The following is a 13771-nucleotide window of genomic DNA, read 5'->3' on the forward strand; positions in this document are numbered from 1 at the left end:
CCCCAAGGCAGCCCACAGGCCTTGCTCCACTCACTGAGCAGGCCCTCGGCCTCAGCACAGCCACGGCCAGTGTCCACGGAGCTCACGTGCCAGAACACGGGAAGGACACAGCAACGGGGACACTGGGAGAGGAAGCCCTTAAAATCAAATCCTACCCTCCATCGATGTCATAATTATCCTGCTTGGGTTGCCACTGATGTTTGCAGGAGGCACCTCTCCCGGCACCTGCCCGGCTCACACCCACAGGGACGCGCGAAGGAAGACCAGGCGTATCCGGTGTGACCCCTGCCCACACTCACGACTCATCAGACAAGTGAAGCCCCAGCCCAGGCTGAACAAAGCTGAATTAGGACCTGATAGAAAGGTCTGAGCTCATGGCTTGAGTGGCGGGTGCGCAATCACAGGCGTCATGAGGGACCTTGTTCACCCCACCAGCCGGAGCCGCAGAAGCCGGTCTGCAGACAGAGAGAATCGGAGCAGCGGAGGAGCCACAGGGTGGCCATGCCCAGCCGCCCCACCTGCCCAGGGTGCTGGGAGGTGCCAGTGTCCCTCTGGCCCAGGGTGCCCAGGTTTCTCCTGTGCGTCTGGAACCCCCACGAGGGCGGTGTTCACGGTTTGCAGAGCACTCTCCCTCTCCCGTGTTGCCCTGTCTGGGTTTTGTTTCTCATGCTCCCCAGGGAGAAGGCAAGCGGGTGTTTCCTTGTCTGCATCTATGGGCGGAGAAGCCCGGGGGGTGGCTGCTCAGGTCTCTGGGCGGCAAGGCAGGGCTCCGACTGGGCCCCAGGCGGCCCTGCGCCCTCGGCATGTGGGGCTCTGCTTCCAGGAACGGGGGCCCCGGCCCCGAGGTATGATCCGAAGCCACGCCACGCGCGGCATTCCTGAGCACAGTCAGGTGTTTCAAGGGGAGCAGGAGCCGCAGCTTGATGCCAAGTTGCCGCGCCTCCACGAGGCGGCAGGCAGAGCCCACCAGGCCGAGCCCACCAGGCCTCCAACTTTGAAAACAAAGCACAGAGAGCAGAAGCCAGCATGGGCTTTCCCATGGGGGACCCTTCCTCCTATAAAAATATGTGAAGCCTGTACTGTTATCATATCACTTTAGCATTTCTCAGACGTCACCTCGCTCCCCATTCGGCAGGCAGTGACACGTCCCCTCCCTCCCTTGGCCCGGCCCTCACTCTCGCATTTCCACCCAAAGTAGATTAACTTGGGAACTGGCACGCGTGTACCTGCTCTCACACACACACACACACACACACACACACACACACACACACACACACACATTACTCAGTGATACTATTTTAAAAAAAACAGCCGTATTGAGATATACATTCAGATACTGTGCAATTCACCCATTTAAAATGTACAATTCAATGAGTTTTGGTATATTATACAATTTTTTTAACTATGGTAAATACACATAACAAAACTTGCCATGTCAACCATTTTTAGGTGTACAGTTCAGTGCACAGCCGTGCAGCCATCACCGCTGTTTCTTACAGACGCCGTGTTCTGCATTCACTGCCCCTCCCTCTTCCCTAAGGAGAGGCGGAAACCCATCTCCCCTCTAGCCTGGGCCCCCTGGTGCCTGCAGGTCCCCATGGCACTGCTTCATTCCACATCCCTCGGCATCACCAGCACAGGCCGAGGGCTGAAGGCCAGAGGCTGACCCGATCGCGTGGATTGCCCAGGTCCCCAGGACACGGAGAGGACACCCTGCTTCTAGATGTTTCCTGGGCACCAAGCTCCCCTCAAAGAGGAACAGCTTGAGGGCAGGCCTGCGCATGTTCAGTCTGAGCCCCTGAATTCACCAGGGAGGCTCAGCCCATGTCTGTAGAATGACCTGGGGGCCCCGAGGTCTCCCCATCACTGTGCGGCCCTGATGCAAGCACCTGTGGGGGTTCCCCCAGGACCTGCTCCGCAACTGAATGTGAGGTGTGAGCATTGTCCTCCTTTATCTCCTCACCACCTTTGCTTGCCTCCCGGTACTCCGCAGTCCTGACAGGTGTGAGGAAAGGACTTGGGCATCCGGCCTGTTTGACTGCCGACGCGGGCTCAGCACCCTGCTGCTGTCCCCTTGCTGGCAGGGAAGGTGGGCCCTGAATGGGCACTGATGGCCGGAGCCTTACTTCCGGGTTCTGGTGGGGGCGCCCCCTCCCAGTGCTCCACTCGGAGGGGGACAGAGAGAAGGGAAAGCCCAGCTCTCGGGAGGAACCCTGAGGCCTCTGCCCAGGACCGACTAATGGATCTGTCTGCAGGGCTCCCTCCCAGAGCCCCGGCCCTCCTCCTCTGCCACCGATGGCCATCCTTGGAGGATGACATTACTGCCACTCACCAGGCAGGCACGTGGGCGATCAATAGCTAAGTCCCCTTCGGTGTGATTAAATGTCCTAGCCTGACAGCACCCGCCCCCCCCAAAGAGGGGGTAGTACCCCCTGAACATAAAGTGGCTTTTCTCTAACCCTGAGGGATGGCTACTGCTGCTAGGTGCTTATTTTTCTGCCCTTCAAATATAAGGTGACTAATGGGGTATATTTCGTGACACACCTGCAAGTGTGTAGTTCTTAAACTACGATGCCCTTTAAAATACTATTATCTGCCGACACTTAGCCTATGGGCCGGTACGCAAATCAGACATAATAAAGGAAGAAGGGGGAAGTGCTTTGCTCTTGAAAATCATATTTATATGGTTACCGAGATTTATATATTACATTAGGGAACTGGGGCTAGAATGCAAGACTTTGTAAATGTAATACTTGGCAACAATAAAGAGTCTCTGGCGTTTTTCTCTTCACAAGATCAAAAGTTTTCATCTATGTTAAGGTTTAACGAGATGAAAAAAATTCCCACAAAATCAAAACACACAGAATCCAAGTTCAGGGACAAGGCGGACCTTCTAGGTGCAGTGCTTCTGCTGGGCAATGCCAAGAACAGAAGCATGTTTTAAAAACATGTAACTTTGCTTTTAAAAATACCAAGTTAAACATGTCAGTGGGTTATCCATTTAAGCCAGGAAAGTGGACACTTTTATTTTGGGGATAAAAGGAGAAAATACCAGGAAAATTCAACCTATTACAAGAAAATCACAAAAAAAAACAAAAAAAGTAACTAAATTTACACACATGCACACTTCCATCACTGAATTGTGAACTACTCCATAAATAGGAAAATTTTCTGAACCCAGCCTTGGTCAAATAATGGGATGTTACGGTTTATACTCTGATCGTAGGGAACAACCTTTACCTTCGAGCACATGTCTACTTAGTATCACAGCAGAAGCAGGACTAAGTTTGTACTTGCTAAAGAATCAGGTATCAGCGACATGAGCTCAACACTAAACCAGTTCTGATGGGCAGGTCATCAGTGCTGACACAAAGGCACTTGGGACCACGATTACAACGAGAAGTGGTAACTGTAGCCAGGCACCGGTGCAGAATCACAGAGTTCCAGCTGACAGCATGTTGGACGGATCCGACTTAGATGTTCTGGAAAGATATCAAGAAGCCAGCAGCTGCGATTTGCCCATCACACCCAGAGGAGGGCCACGTCCAGGCCAGTGTCAGCCCTTCCCGGGGACGCCTCGGCACAGTCCCGGGCACCTGGCACATGCTGGGTAAGCATTTGCTAAATACATATTATGGATGACTTAGCGAATAACCAAAAGTTAAATCGGAATTTTTCTCATTTGAGAATTTCTGCCTATACCCAAAGGTGGCCGACATGGTAACAAGTGGGTCCACATTGCAGAGACATGCAGCTTCCACCCACGGAAGACTTGTTAAGAGCTGGCCGAGACGATGGAGATACACAGGGCGAGCTACAGTTTGGGGTTGATGGAGGGGGGTCTAGTAAGAAGTATTGCGCGTTTACCTTCCTCTCGTTGGAGGAGGGGAGAGGGTGCTTCCTCCGTGCTCGGGCCAAGTAAGGGCAGCTCTGGGAGGACCACTCAGGGAAGGGAGGTGTGCTGGGGCAGAGGCCAGCCACTGCTCTCCTCGTGGGTGTCTGCTGAGCTGCATCTGGCAAGCCTGCCCGGCTGCCACCACCTGACAAAAGGTTCTTGGACAAGACTCTGCTTCCAGAGCACACTGGGACAATAAGAGAAATATTTTTCTGTGGGCCATGTGGCCTCTGAGGCTGGTAGCTGGGTCTGAATCCCCTTGATAGGACTGGCCAAGGGTCCCAAAAGCCAGAGAGAGGTGACACTGGCACTAGATGGCCATACAGGGCATACTATTGGCACTGGAGCCAACGGGGAGCTGTAGTGGCCAGCCAGAGAGGACATCTCTCCACATCCAGGCACTGCAAGGCCCAGGTGGATTCAGGGAGCCTGCTCAAGTGCCTTGCGATAGAAAGAGGCAGTGTGTGAGCATCTGTGTCTGGAGGACAGCAGTGTGGGGCGGGTGGCAGCAGGCCCCACTAAGTAAGAGGACAGTCTTTCTTCTCGCTGTCTTCACCCACTCTCTGCCCATCTTGGGGCATCAGGAGGAGCTAGTGAAAGGCAGACACACATGATAATAAAAGGCTGTGTGACTCTCTGAGCTTGGGTCAGCTCTGAGCTGGGGACGAGGAACAGCCTTGGATTTGATGGCAAACAGTTGTAAATATATAGTGGGCTGGACCTTTTAAAACTCTAACAGGAGAACCATTCATTAATACCTGAAAGGGACTGAAAAGTCACGGAATCTGCTGAGGTGTCCCCCGACAGCAGACTGACAGAGCCAGCTGGGAGGGCAGGGACGGGAAGGCAGGGTGGCGTCCCGGCTGAGCCCAGCCAGCCCAGCCCCCTCCGCACACCGGTCACAGGCAAACAGAGGGATGTGTACATGCACGAATGAAGGCACCTCTGTTGGTGCCATGGCCGCCTGTCAGGTGCCCTCACCTATCAGGGCCATGCAGGTGGCGTCCTCCCCTGGGCAGCAGGCAGAAGACAGGTGAGACCTTGCCACCCGTACTGAGGTGCAGCTGGGAAAAGCTGTGGAGCTGGCGAAACAGGTGTGGCTGGTCACCTGCCTGACCTTCCCCGTGCGCTGCAGTCAGTCACTCACCGCCACCTCATCACACACTGACTGCTGAGTGGCACTTTGGCCCCAGTAAAAATGACTTCTGGCTAGGTGTCTGGGGTGGCATCACCATACTTTGGGCTGCCCAGGACTCTCCCAGAGCACAGGCCAGGGAACCCGGGGAGGTGTGTGGGAAACCCTCCCCATGCGGCCCACCTACGCGAGGGGTGAATGGTCCTGTGCTCACCACCTCTCCGCAGACTGCTGGCATGGCTCTTCTGGGGAGGCACCAGGAAACCAGCTGGCTGGAAGGTCCCTTCCGATCTGCCACCCTGCCAGGCTCGTGGTGGCCTCCTCAGCATCGTCCCCATTTTTCTCTCGTGACCCAATCACCTTGCCCTGGACCGACCAATCCCAGGCAGTTTTTGGTTTTCCTTTATTCATGATTCCACCCTGTGTGCTGGGCTCCAGCTAGACACTCAACAAGTGCTGGCTCAGGGAATGACCTCGATGGGCTCTGCTGGGCTCCCCTGATGGTGGAGTCAGGCCACAGACCCATTTTCCAAGGGCACAGGTGAGGCACAGATGAGGGGCGGTTTGGCCAAGGCCCCAGGTGAAGCCAGAAGGCAGCTGAGGATAGGGTCACGGGCCTCAGGAAATAACCATGAAGCCAACGCTCTCAGTAAACACAAGCTGGAGCCAGTTGCCTACAGGCCAGGCACCCCAGAGCTCCAGTCACAAAGCCGCCACCGCTGCCTGGCAGCATTTTACAGCATTTGACAGATCACCGCATAGTTTCCCAGCCTCAACCCTCTTCCTCTTCACAACCCAGAGGGAGGTGGAGCGGACCTTATTCCCCACATTTTACAGGCCCAGAGAGTTAGATGCTGTTCCCAGGACACACTACCACTGCAGGAAGGAACCAGGGTGACCTCAGATCACGTGATCCTGAATCCATCAGTTTCCCACCCAGCTGGTCGAAGCTGACCAGCCAGGAGCATGCGGAGCATCTCATGGGTGCCCTTTCAGTTCTGGCGCAGAGTTAGCGGAGACGTCCCCCCACTGTCTGGGCCCATCTGGAGGCTGCCCTAGCTCAGCCTCTCCTCCCGGGACCTGCTTACAGCTCGGGGGCCCCTTTGCAGACCCTGGCTCCAAGCCGGGCCTCCACAGCGCGTGCCGTGCCCAGGCAGGACGATTCCTGGGGTACAGATGTGGCTCTGGAGCCCACACACATACTGTGTGCGACAGGCGACTGTGCCCACTCTGTCCTTTCCACTCCAAAATGTCAGGTGAGGAGTGGGACCAGGAGGTCCCTCAGACACACATGCACCTGTTTCCGCAGGTGACACAGACTACACTTCATTCTCTGCAGAGGAACGTCTTGGCATGGAGATAAAAGTGCTGCTGGAATATGGCACATAAGGGCTGTAATTTACCAAGTTGGGACCAGAAGATGTGACAGCCTTTCAAGACTTTGTTCCACTTATTAGGAGAGAGGCCAAAGATGTCTTTTTTATGATCCGATGTTTCATTTTTACTGGTGATACCAGCTCACTGCTGACAGTGACTTGGCACACGGCAGCACTTGCCCAGGTGACTTTTAGAAGGACGTTCAGGGGGAGGGCCTGAAGTCACTTTTCCTGTTTTGTACTGACAAAACACATTTAGACAGACTAAATGTGGCAAAATAAACAACCCAAGTTCAGAGACTTCAATTTACCAAAGCTCTTCTTAAAAGCTGAGGAGACATGAAAGGCAAAAATTCTACTCAAATTCAAATAGTTTCCAAGGAAAATTCCTGTAGCCTTGAAGAATAATAAAGGCTCATGGATATATTTAGAATTTCTGAATGGTAGGACTGTTTCCCAAGAGCGTTTTAAATATCCCAAGCGAAAAATGAGAACAAGACCAAAATTGTTCGGTAAAGAGCAAAGGAACCCTTCGGTTTATGAAAAAGAGGGAGAGACTGTGAGTCAGAGATGCCACGGAGGCCGGGCCTGGGGTTCCACCCGGAGCACAAACTGTGGTGGTTTCTGCCAGGAAACTTTTTATTCAATTCCACATGCAAAGAATGTACGCTACAATCATCTGGTTTATTTAAACTCTGCCTCATGCCATCTTGCATCCTGTGAGTATCCCCTTAGCTTTTTAGTCCAGCCCGTGGTGTCAGGGTCTGCAGCTCTGCTGGGTGGGCCTGCCAGGCTCACAGAGCCAAGCCCCTCTCGTGTCCCTGTAGGACCCCAGGAACCTGCAATTAGGAGCTCATCCCCAGACAGGTGAGCTCCCGGCCGTCATTATTTTCTAAGCCCTGCAACTCACAAAACTAGACATTACCACCCTGGGTGGGCCCTAGGTCCTATGAATATGGGGGACATGTGGTGGTACAAGATCCATGCTTGTCCTCAGGCAGCTTATACTCCAGTCCCATGAACAAAGTCATATGAAACCGAGAGGATGTGAGATTACAGCCAATATCCTACAATGAATACATTTCAAGCGCTTTGAAAATGCTAAGAAGAGATCAACTGCCTCCACCTAGATGGTGGGGAACACCTCACTCAAGCAGTGGCAGGGCCCAGGAAATGCGAGGGGCAAATGGGAGACTGACAGAGAAGTAGGCGAAGGAAGGCCCGCCCAGGGTCTCACTGTATCCTGAGCCTTCAGGGAAGCCGCACACCCCCGGGGCTGCAGCAGAAGGGCAGAGAGGGGAGGTTGGGGCCAGCAGAAGGCGTGAATGCTGCGAGCAGGACCCAGATGGGCCCCGGAGGGGAAAGGAGGCCAAGCCTCTGGAGCAGCACAATTCTGACGTGCTCAGGAGCCCACAGGTGGGCTCAGGGAACCGGGCAGCCTCTGAGACCGTGTATGTCCCTGCACCCCTGCGTGGCAGGCACGGGTGAGCACACCGAGCTTCCCCTGCCTCCGCAGAATGCCCCTGTTCTGGGGCCAAGTTCTGGGTCCAGGCTGGAGAAGAGTCCACCACCGCCCTCCTCGCCAGCTCCCCATCCGCAGCCCAGACACAGGGCACAAGAGCCACGTCCCCTGGACACGAATCAGCCAGAAAGAGAGAGACCTGGGGGCCCACCGGGGCTCCTCTGGGAGCTCCCTGGGTCATCAGGTTTCCCAACTACCCAGGGGTGTGATGTACACCACATTTTAATGTCAAATGGATGGAGAATCGCTGAATAACTTCTGCCACAAGGTGCAGATTTTGAACTTTCCCCATTCGGTGGAATCATCTCAGTGGCCTAAAACCAAACAGCAAATCCCGCCCGTGGTTCCTGGGCTCCCCCCAGGCCCCACCCCAGACCTGCACACCCCATTCCACCTACCCTCCTCACGGCCACCCAGTCCCGGCCCAGAGAGCTCTGCTGGGCCTTTAGCACACCCTCCCCGGGAACGCATCCCCTATGCTACCCTTTAAACAGTCCCAGGCTTTCACGAGAAAAATAAAACACATGATCACAAAATCTGTACCACCCCGTCCAATTTGCGTTTCCTCCTGAGTGACTACCAACGCCCTACATGCCCCGCCACCCGCCGCTCCCCCCAAGTGCTTCTAATTTCAGAGTTAAGAGCATGGAACTTGACACTGGGTCTGTTTCCATTTACCAGGGAAGGCATGTTTCTCCGCCACAAACAACTGAAGGGCGGCTTGGAAGCCTAGACTTGGGGAAGCGCGGCGGGCACCTCTCTGGAAACGTTCCCCAGGGCACCAAGGGGCAGGGAGCACTGAAGTCTACTGCACTCTGCCTTCTTTCAGATGAAATGACTTAATTTTTTTTTTTGAGAGGGCATCTCTCATATTTATTGATCAAATGGTTGTTAACAACAATAAAATTCTGTATAGGGGAGTCAATGCACAATCATTAATCCACCCCAAGCCTAATTCTCAACAGTCTCCAATCTTCTGAAGCATAACGAACAAGTTCTTACATGGTGAACAAGTTCTTACATAGTGAATAAGTTGAAATGACTTAATTTTAAGGGTTTCAGTTCATCAAAGAACCCCAGCTAATTTTCCACCGAAAATGAGCATATTTTGTTTTTCTTCATTCTTCAAAGACTACTTGGGCCATGAAAAGAATTTATACTGAATTTCCTTAAAAGACTCCATTGGGTGATGCCTCCAGTGCCTCAGGAAGGGACACAGAATGGAGAGAAAGGCAAGTGTGACGGGCTCTAAGCTCTTTGGGACTTAGAAATTAGAGATTACTTTAGCCCCCGTGATATTCATAAACAAAAAGATAAACTAGAAGAAACTCCAACGGGCTGTCATCCATTTCTACAAATTTATAGATTTGTGGAATGAGCCGCTATTTCTACAGATGGAAAAGTAAAGTCTTTAACCGAGAAACTGACATTTTCATACCTACACAGATGTCCTCTGCCCAAACCATAGGTCAGTTCCTTTTATTGCCACATCCATAATCAACTTATCAATGTCTCCCTTTAATCATCATCTTATAAAAGTCAGAAAACATATTCAGTGCAGTCTTAAAACAGTGACGCGGGACTCCCGCCTGCTCAGCGTCCCGTCACCCGCCTCTCACCCGCCCACCCCCACCACCCTTCCTCCCGGCTGACGGGGCGTCTCCCAGGACACAGGCCCAGGGGTCTGACCTGTTTTTCTTTCCCTTCTGAGCAGCTGCCCCCACCAAAGGGCAGTCTCCTTCCCCCATGCCCAGCTCCTGCCAGCTGCCCAAACTCCTCCCACAACTTCCACCTCAAAACCAGCAGATTGGCGATCAGTTCCCCTTTAATGAAGCACTTACTGCCCGTCCTGCATGGAAAGTGATGGTGGACGCCAAACAGCAGGGACGAAGGGCCAGTCAAAGCTTAGGAAAGCGCCTCAGCCCTCCAGAGCCTGGCCCTGACTGCAGCCCGAGTTTTCCGCTCGTCCGTGGCTTCAAGGAGCTTCTTTCAGCTGGTGTGGGATGTTGGGCAAACCTGTGGAGGTTAGAGGCCAAGTTAAATATGATCTGGCTTCCCTGCTGGAAAAACTGATGAGCAGGATTCTTGGCTGTTCCGTAGGGCGCACGTACCCAGGACGCCAGGATGCCCAGAGCAGGCGCGGCCCAGCAATGGCGGCTCTCTTCCGGGGGGAGCCCTGACCTGTCCCATGGCCTCAGCCAGGTGCTAGAAGTAGCCGTTCGCAGCTCTTGGGATTTGATGTCTGCGATGGGCTTCCTCGCCATCCCGGTCCCGCCTCTCCTGTATTCTGGGTGCTCGGAGACGCAGCAGCAGCCCGGGAGAGGCTGGGTGCCCCTGGCTGGAAAGCCTGGCTCTTCTGCCTCCTGTCCGAAGGAAGAGCCTCCTAAGAGGCATCGGCCTCCTCGCACCCCCTGCCCTGCAGGGCGTGCTGCCTGAGGTCATTAGCGACTCAACATTCACCCCATCAGGGCACACAGTTAGGGGCTGTCCTGCCGGTGGGTTTCAGCCCCGGGCAAGTTCACTGTGAATTCAATGTGACCAAAGAAACGACAGTAGAACGTTCTTAGGGTGAAAGGGTTTATACCCAACTTTATCCCCACAGTGGCAGGTCAGTCACCAGAATCCCGTCCACTCAGAGCGAGTCTGCAGGCAGCAAGCCAGTCTCTGCCTCTGGGCCTCTCTGCCCGCACGGCCATCCTCTGGGCCTCTGTCCTCAACACTGCCACCACTCCAGGCTCTGCTCTCCTGCAGCCTTGCAGCCCTGCCAGCGTGTTGGCCAGAGCACTGGGCAGAGCTCTTTATAGAGAGTCAATAGCAACAGATTGCCCACACCTGTGTAGTGAGCCAGCCAACCAGGGCCAGGTGAGAACCCTGGCCACGGGGACTTTCATTTTATCCACAGCAGCTAACCACCTGCCTGTAATAAATTTGAGACTTTGGTCTCATTGCAGGAAAGGGCATCCACGGGACGCAGATGCATCAGTTTACTCCAGTCCCCGGGAAGGCAGGTGTGCCCCCTTCCTGCTGAGCCCTCATCAGACCTGAATCCGGGCTGTCTGGCTCTCACAGGCATGAAGGGCGGAGGAAAAGACTGAGGAGCAGTGTCCTTCGAGCCCGTGCCCTCCACTGGGGCCGTCTGTGGGGTGCTCGGAGGAAGTTAAAGCTGAGTGTGCGCGGGGAGTGTCTCGGTGCGGGGGATGGCTGGGCGGTGGGAGTTCGCTGAGATTTCCTGAGCGGCCCACTCAGACCCAGGTCTTGCCAGCCCGGGTGTGCTCTGCTGTGGCTCACACGGTGCACCTTCTGCCAGTGATATGAGCCACCTGAGCGCATGGAGGGAGGCTGCCAGGGAAGGAGGGCATTTCTAACCCGACGGTGGAAGCACGGGTCCAGACGCGCTGGGCATGCCGTTTGGAGAGGAAACAGAAACGACCTTTCTTTTCCATCCCTGACCTGCCCAGAGTCGCAGAGCTGAAACACAGCAGAGCTGCCCGGTGGAAATGAAGTCACAGTAAGAAGAATCGTAGATTAAGTGATGTGAATCACGCGTGGGTCTCTCGCTGCCCGGCAGTAAGCCTGGTGGTGTGGATGGATTATCGAGCACCCAAGAGAGTGACTCAGTGTCACTGGGCTGACCACCTAGGTGACATGGTGCTGCTCAAAGTTTGGCAACACGTTGCAGAACAGCGCCTGAACTGTCAGCTATGAGCCCACCTGTTCGCCTCACTCATATCATAAATCAGCTGGAAGTAAGTTAAAGGTAACAGGGTTACATTAAAATCAATGTAAACTGGCACCTAGAATTGAGATGTTTTGGATTCAGTCTATCTCTGAGTTCCTGAGGAGAGTTCTTGCTTCTAAATAACAATAGTCTCTTGACCACACCTGCTTATAGCCCCCCCATCCCCCACATACACACACACCTGTGGGACAGCCTCTGGGCTGCGGGCAAGCAGCCTGTGTTTGGACAAGCACCCAGGTGACGCGCCCTCTGAGGTCAGCGCACGGCCATGAGGCAAGCAGGCGGGGAAACCGAACAGCCTGCAGGCGGCCCTGCTGACACGCTCGGTCCGAGAACCGGCTCTGCTGGCACGTCGTTTGCTATTGTGTCACTCTGTGTGGATGGGACGAGGCGGGGAGAGAGAGGGCTCGGAGCCGCACAGACCGGGTCCTGTGCCAGGGCTGCCCCTTACCTGCTACACGACCCGAGACAGGTCGCTCCAAGGACTACAGCCGTAATGCCCTCCGCAGGCCCACCGGGAGGACCCAGCGGCCCCGCGCACGCAGGGCGCTCGGCACACATCCGGCCCCCGCCCAGGACGGGCCCTCCTCCCGGGCCCCCGCCGTCCCGAGGCTGTTACTGTCGATCATCAGCACCGGCAACAGCCTCGCCCCTTCTGCCCGCAGCCTCCTGGCCTCAGGCTTAAGGTCGCCACTTGGCGTGTCCCCAAAGGACTGAGCACCAAGGAAGGAAAGGGCAGGACTCCCCAGAGGGCGTGGCTGCCTAAGGGCGGGCTGGGTCCCCTGAGGCTGCGTGGCGTGGGTGAGCCACACTCTGCAGCAGAAGGACAAACCGGAGGAACAAGCCCTTCCGCAGCGTCCATCCCCGCCTCTGGCTGGGGTGTGGCAGGAGCGGCCCAGGGCAGCCCGCGCAGGAGCCACCCACAGCCTCTGTCCACTGCTAGCCACAGGTGCATCCGGCCAGCCCGGATTTTACCTCCTGGGTGGCACAGGGCACCTGTCTGTCCAGGTTTAGGCCCCTGAGATGGGTCATGTGGGTACTGTGCATCTGCCTGGGATGGCTCAGGGCCTGCTGGCCAGAGTTGCCCTCGGTTCCCCTCCCAATACTGAAAGGAGGTCAGATGCCTTTGGATTTAGCAAGGGCGCTCTTGAGGCTGCCTTCAGTCAGCAGTGCGGTGGGAGTCCTCCTTCAGGAAGCAGTGAGCCACACCCTCCGCCTCCCAGGCAGGACAGGTCTCCTGGGCCTGCTTGGTGGGCCCTCCCGGCTTCCCTTCCCACCGCACAGGCCCAAACAGCGGCAGGGGGCAGGTGTGGGAGGCCAGGGAAGGGCGAGGAGCCGCGGTGCTGGGGTGCCTGGTATGCCTGCTGGGAACGACACAGCACCAGGCCCTGCTGGAAGGCTCCAGGCCCGCCCCGCCCTCCCCCACCAGCCCGCAGAGGCCTGACGTCCCAGCGCCCCACAGCCGACATGCACACTCACGCACACACACTCACACACACTCACGCACCGTCGCACCGCGATTCCAACAGACCAGCAGGAAAGTAGTGTGAGCCTTATCTGCAGCTCAGGACAGGTAGGGGACACATCTGGGTTCCATGCTGCATTGGGGCTCGATCCCAGGAGGCCTGATTCCAAAACCCAGCCGTTTTCTACTAAAGCACCGCTTTTTAAACATTTTTTTTAATTCCAAATATCTAAAAAGAATATGAAACCCTATGTGCCTCTTTGTACGATCTTTGCTACTTCCTGTGAATCTGTAATTATTTACAAGTAAAAAGCTTTTTTAAAAAAACCCTGCATGGGCCCAATATATAAACCGTCAATGGGGCACTTTAGAAGTCAGGAGACAGGCTCCCCTTGGGGGGCAGCGCTGACGAGGAGCTTGGAACCCCCGGGGGGCTGGACACGCTCTGTGTCTGCACCGGTTCCACACACTCTTGTGCGTGCAGGCTACAAACACTCAATGAGCTTTGCATTTATGATCAGTGCCTTTTTCCAGATGAGTGTTAAACTTTAAAAGTTAAAATACCGGAGTGGAGGACCCTGCGGACAGGAAGAGGGGCTGGGATTCGCTCGGCTTCTTCCACCATCCCCCCGGGCC

This window comes from Manis javanica, chromosome 13 (genome assembly GCF_040802235.1).
Source record: "Manis javanica isolate MJ-LG chromosome 13, MJ_LKY, whole genome shotgun sequence".
Lineage (NCBI taxonomy): Eukaryota > Metazoa > Chordata > Mammalia > Pholidota > Manidae > Manis > Manis javanica.